This window comes from Peromyscus californicus, unplaced genomic scaffold (genome assembly GCF_007827085.1).
Source record: "Peromyscus californicus insignis strain IS unplaced genomic scaffold, ASM782708v3 Scaffold_10__1_contigs__length_136768540, whole genome shotgun sequence".
NCBI classification, from domain to species: domain Eukaryota; kingdom Metazoa; phylum Chordata; class Mammalia; order Rodentia; family Cricetidae; genus Peromyscus; species Peromyscus californicus.
The window spans coordinates 86426957-86433603 of record NW_026294391.1 but is presented as its reverse complement, the minus strand read 5'-3'; positions in this window follow the sequence as shown (position 1 = coordinate 86433603).

Genomic DNA, 6647 nt, shown 5'->3' with positions numbered 1-6647 from the left:
GAACACAAAAGATAGTTTTTATACAAAAATGTTTTATTCTCTTGACCACCACACTTTGGGCCATTAATGTTACACTAAGCATCAAATGGCGTGAACACATTTGTTAGTGAATTTCTAAATTACATATATATATATATATATATATATATATATATATATATATGCGTGTGTGTGCTTGTGTGTGTGTGTGTGTGTGTGTGTGTGAGAGAGAGAGAGAGAGAGAGAGTGAGAGAGTGAGAGAGTGAGAGAGTAGGGGGAGGTCCACGTGTGCACCATGGTAGATGTGAAGACATCAGAGGTCAACTTTCTAACTCAAATCATCAGGCTTGGTGGCAAGTGCCTTTACCAGCTGAGCCATATTGCCAGTCTAGCGACATTTAAATTATGAATGTAAGTCTCTCTACCATACATGATTCATCACATTGATTCCATCTGCTACAGATTTAGCAGTCTCATCCATTGTACATACTTTTGGTTATTAGACCTATGCAGAGCCAAAAATATTCATTTTCCTTGCTCCAGAATTATTACATCATACTTAAAATAAAATAATCCAAATTCTACGATGATACAACTTTGAGACTATGGAAAGGCATACATTTCTAATCACCTTCAAAAGAATTTTTCCACAGCAGAGTACTTGTAACATGCTTGAGGCCTTGGCTTTGATCCCCATCACTGAACAAAAAGAGGGGAGGGCAATGGATTTTGTCTTCCAGAATGGATATTTTCAAAGCAGAAAACTAGATTTCTGTCTAACAGTTTCTGTCACAATCATTGCTTACAGGGAAATCTCCTCTTAAGACATAATATGAAGTCTCATTTTGGGGACAGTAGCTGGGATTTTCCAGAAAAATGGAGGACATGCAAGATACAGTTTCTGTTCTATCCTAAAATTGAATATTAAAAACACCTTGGGAAATTGAGGTATCTGCTTGAATAATGTCATGATGGGAATTGAGATTGGCATATCTGTTTAATTTTCATTACTTCAAGCAAACCCGCAACAATATTTTTTCAGTATCAGTGATCTAGACAGTCATCTCACATCATTCTTTCCTTGTTATGGAGAGACAGGATTTGACACAGAGAATGATTTTTCTTATACTTGATTTCAGGGAAGAGAAACCGTGATGCACTGTCATAGTCCAGACTGCTACAACAAAATGCCATAAGGTGGGTGGCTTACAAACAACAGAATTTTGTTTCTCATGGTGCTGAAGGCTGGCAAGTCTAAGATCAAGGTACTGATAGATTCTGAATCTGGTGATTTCTCATTTACAAATAGTATTTTCTCATTGTGTAGCGAGCAGAAGGGGTTTCTTTTAAATCAAAGCACTAGTCCTATTCATGGAGATAATATCTTCACAACCTAATCACCTCATCAAAGCCCCTACCTCATGATACTATCATCTGGTAAGTTAGAATTTCAATGTGATTTGGGGATGAGTGAGCATAAACATTAGATTCATAGCAGACATATTAATACATGTATATTTTGGCGTACTCATTAATGTTCCTTTCTTCCAAGCAAATATTTTTTAATTACCCCAGCTTTTCACACCAATGGAGTCTTTATTGTTTAGTCTATACTTTTTAAGAGAGTAAGGAGAATTGCAGACGCTAGATATGTTTTACAGAATAAAATAAACACTATTTTAAAAAGAAATATTAAGGACTGGGGAGATGACTCAGTAGTTAAGAGTGCATGTTCCTCTTACAGTGGTCCCAAGAGTTCAGTTTCCAACCTCCATGTCAGGTGGCTCCCAGCCACCTGTAACTCCAGTTCCCTGAGTATTGAAAGTCTCTGGTTTCTGTGGGCATTTTGCAGTCACATGCACATACCCACAAAACAGACACATATGCATACAAATTATTTCTAAAATACACTAAATCTAGAAGCTAAATGCTATTCAATAACGTCTTACTGATGAGTTCACACACACACACACTCATCATCAATGCACTGCCTTTTATTTAGCTGCTAGTGGTAGTTGCAGTGATTTGGGGGTAAGACTTTTTTCCCTTACAGAGTGAGAGGTTACTTAATGTTTCCCCTGTGAGAATAAGCATCTTCACATCTAGAAATGAGAAGCTGTCATCTTTAGTCATACAGGAACTGCAGCAGTACACTATGCATCTTCACAAATATTTTTGTCTGCTCGGGGAAACACAGAGCATTATGATTCAGCACATACAAACGATTTTTTAAAATAGTGTGCTTTGTGTGTGCAAATGTGTATTTTTTAGGTAATCTGTCAGTTCCTTTCATGCCCTGTCAGCTATTGATAAATGTGTAATGAATCTCACTTCAGTACTCCTGAATTTTAACCAGACAACCAAGCCATGTTGTTTATTCTGAGTTGACTGATAAAAAGGAATTGGAAAATGCTGCCTAATGAAAGAAATAACTAAATCGAACATTTGCTATATTGAGGAAGCAAGAGACAGGCTCAGCTCTTCTGTTGTCCATTACATTGTTCCTGGCTGCCTTAAAAACAGCACATGTGCCCTGTAATATATGACTTAACAGCTGGTGATACATGAACATCTGTTGGTAGCTTTAAATCTTCTCTTTCTCTATTGTTCCTGGGTGGAAAATGGCGCCACTAGTGTACATTTTGAACCCTGTCTTTATTTATGGGGGTGGGAGTAAACTTATGCATCTATGGCAGAAAAGCCAGAAAATCAAGGAAATAGACAAGCAGGATAAGTAATATTCATTTCTAATAACATTATTCTAAGATAAGTAAATTTATCTTTGTTATGTGGGCTTTGAATCTGCTGTTACACTGTACACACACTGTGTAGTCTTTTCCATCTAATACACAGTGAGTATTTCTTCTAGGGATTGTATTAATATTTGCATTCTATTGAAGAATGAACTGTAATACTTGTAATAAAATTGTGTCCTTTTATAAAATAAAGGGGATGAGAAAGTTACTAATAATAAGCTTACTTCAGATCTGTACTTATTTCTTACAAGTAACACTTCTAGATCAAAGAATATGAATATTTTATGGTTTTTAATATGTAATGACAAATTGCCCATTAGAAAGTTGTCCCAAATTACATCAACATTAGTAGAATAAGAGACTGATTTTCTCAAACATCCACACATACCATCCTCTCTAACCAAATTCACTTCCGCCAGTGAAAGTAAAAACTCACGTTTGCACTTGCATTTATTATCTGAGAGTAATAACTGCACAGATATTTATTGATCATTTTTATTTTTCTTAAGTAAATGGTCCATTATGCTGCTTAGCTTATTTGGGATGTGGGGCATCATTTTGTTTCTTTCTTATTTTGTTTTGTTGCTGTTCTGGGGATAGAATCCATTCCTATGCCTACTAGGCAAGTGATCTGTCTCTGAGGTTCAGCTCTCATTTTTGTTTCTTATGGAATTCTAGGAATTCATTTTTATATTGTGTATTTTAACCTTTGATAGTATCCATATCCCTGTTTTTTGTAATTCCTCTCCATATTTCTCTATGTTTCAAATATGTTAAAATTATTTAAAAAAACTTACGTTCTGATAAAATAGAAAACTATGGTAGGTGGGAACTAGAGTAATTTCTTCTTATTTCTTCTTTACTCTGGATCACATTGAAACTATAAGCACTATTATCCTTCAGAAAGTCTGTGGGTCTTAGTATTGTCAACATAATAAAAAGCACAGACAGCAATCAAAATACTCTTTCATCTAGACGCTTCACTGCAAAGTATCAAACAGCTGGTTTGAATTGGTTTAATTTTTGCTGTAATAGACACATTGCTCTTAACTCATACAAATACAGTCAGAGTAACTTCAGCTTTTACCCACAAGGGGACAATAAAGACTTCCTAGTGTTCTGCCATAGAGAGTAGAACCTAGACTGTTAGAACCAAAGAGGCATGTGAAAAGTACCTAGCTAGCCCACCCTTCCCTTATTTCATACACAAGGAAACTGAACAACAGAGCTGTTCAACAGTTTGTTCAAGATCACAAGGACCTGTGTCCAAGACATTTTCCCATTTGCAGTACCATGGCTTAGTTTAACTGACTCAAACTGTAAACACTCACATTTTTTACTGATTTGTAAAAACTGTTTTAACTTTTTTGTTGAGGCAAAGTTCACAAGTAGCATTAAATACTTAAAATGTACAGTTCATTTATATTTATCATCTCCACAGTGTTGTAGAGACACATATCCAGCTCAAATCCAATCCTGACATTCAATGGATGATTTATCTTATGATAATTATATAACCTTGCTCAACTTATTTTTTTCAACCTAAGGGTGTGCTGCTTTTCTTACCTAGTTCATTTGAGGATTAATAAAAATGATAGGCACAAGAGACATAAATTATTCTTATCCCACAAGGTATTAATCTGAACCAGGTATGGTAATACATGCCTGAAATCCTAGCACTTGTAAAGTTGAGGCAGGCTGATAATGAGTATAGGACCAGCCTGAGCTAAATAGTAAAACTTCTTTAAAAAACTGAAAATAATGTCTATCACCTGTTCCCCACTGCTGTAAGTAAATGTATTTTCACATTAAAAATAAAAATAGAAGACACTAGAGTATGTTTTTCCCATCATGTGGTTATTACTACACTATATTGGATTTTAGTGCACTTAGGGGTAAAATTTTCTTATAAAGAATTTCCTTCCATTTGGGCTTCTTAGCACAAGCTTGTAATCTTGAACACTTGGAAGGCCGAGGCAGGCGTATTTCAAGTTCAAAGCCTGCCTCTGGGTTACGGGGGGGGGGGGGGGGGGGGGGGGGGTTTAGGTCAGCTTGGCCAATTTAATAACATCTTGTGTCAAAACGAAAACTAACAAAAGAACTGGTGATATAGCTTAGTGGTAGGGCATATGGCTAACATAGAAGAGACCCTAGTACCACAAAACAAAAAAGAACTCCATTAAACAGGTTCTTGTAACAGCTGGCAAATTTTTTTTTGCAGTATTTGGTGATTATAAAATGCTCACTTTAAACAAATATGCAGAGGGCCTAGTCCAGTCCCATGCAGGCTCCACAGTTGTTGGTCTAAAGTTCATGAGTTCCCACTAGCTTGGTTTGGTTGTCTCTGTAGATTTCCTCATCATGATCTTGATGCCCCTAGCTCATAGAATCCCTCTTCCCTCCCTTTGACTGGACTCCCGGAGCTCAGCCTGGTGCTTGCTGTGGATCTCTGCATCTGCTTCCCTCAGTTACTGGATGAAGGCTCTATGATGACAGGGTATTCACCAATCCGATTACAGGGGAAGGTCAGTTCAGGCACCCTCTCCACTATTGCTAGAAGTCTCAGCTGGGGTCATCCTTGTGGATTCCTGGGAATTTCCCTAGCACCCGGTTTCTCCCTATCCCCATGATATCTCTCTCTATCATGGTATCTCTTTCGTTGCTCTCCCACTCCATCCCTGTTCCAGCTGGACCATCCCGTTCCCTTATGTTCTCATTCCCCATCCCCTACCCTCTATTTCCCCCAATCACCCCCAGTTTACTCAGGATATCTCATCTATTTCCCCTTCTCAGGGCGATGCATCCCTCTTAGGGTCCTCCTGGTTAGCTAGCTTCTCTGGAGCTGTATGGGACTGGACTAGGTCCTCTGCATAAGCAAGATAGTTATGTAGCTTGGTCTGTTTAAAGGGCTTCTGGCAGTGGGATCAGGATCCATCCCTGGTACATGAACTGGTTTTTTGGAACCCATTACCTATGGGGGGACACCTTGCACAGCCTTGAAGCATGAGGGAGGGGCTTAGACCTGCCTCAACTGAAAGTACTAGACTTTGCTGACTCACCATGGGAGGTCTTACGTTTTTGGAGGAGGGAATAGGGAGGTGGGTTGGAGGGGGGAAGGCTGAGGGGTAGTGGGAGGAGGGATGAGAGGGGAATCTGTGGTTGGTATGTAAAATGAATACCAAATTTCTTAATAAAGAAAAAAGAATGCATTGTCATGGATCAAGGTGGAATTAAAATTATATAGTCAATAGAAACTTCTTTTTGCAGACCAAAAGAAAACCCAAATATGTTACTTAGGAAGTTTTGAAAAGGGATGTGGCTCCCTGGAATGCATGGTGATATGTGTACCATTTTAGAGTAAGTGTTGGAACAGCCTTTAAGCAGGAAAATCCAGCATGCTACGAATGTATTTGGAAGGATGAAAAGAGATGACTAAGGGAAGGAAGTAAAACAAGAGAGACAAAGAAAGGGAAGTTTTCAACTCCAAGCGAAGGAGGATTTAGGATTCAGACAAAACTTTAGAAAAGCAGAAGAAATCCGTGGTGAGGATGACTTCCAAGATCTTATCCCACATTCTCTCATACAATACTTTATGTAGAGATAAAATAAGAGAAATGGTTATTGACAATCAACACGAAATTTCTGCTTAAGCAGGGATTATTCAGTAGTACTTTGGTGCTATGAACTACACCTAAAATTCATATTTGTCCTCTGTGTGATCGTATTTGGAGGCATTTGGGGTTGTTCTGGGCTAAAAGTGGTCCTAAAGGCAGTCCTCATAATGACATCAGTGCCTTGTAAATAGAGAGAGAGATACATTTTTCCTCGCTCTTTTCCCACCTTGTATCTGAGGGCATAAAAAAAGGCATTTATCCAGGAAGAAGGGCTCTCACTAGACACGGAATGAATCTG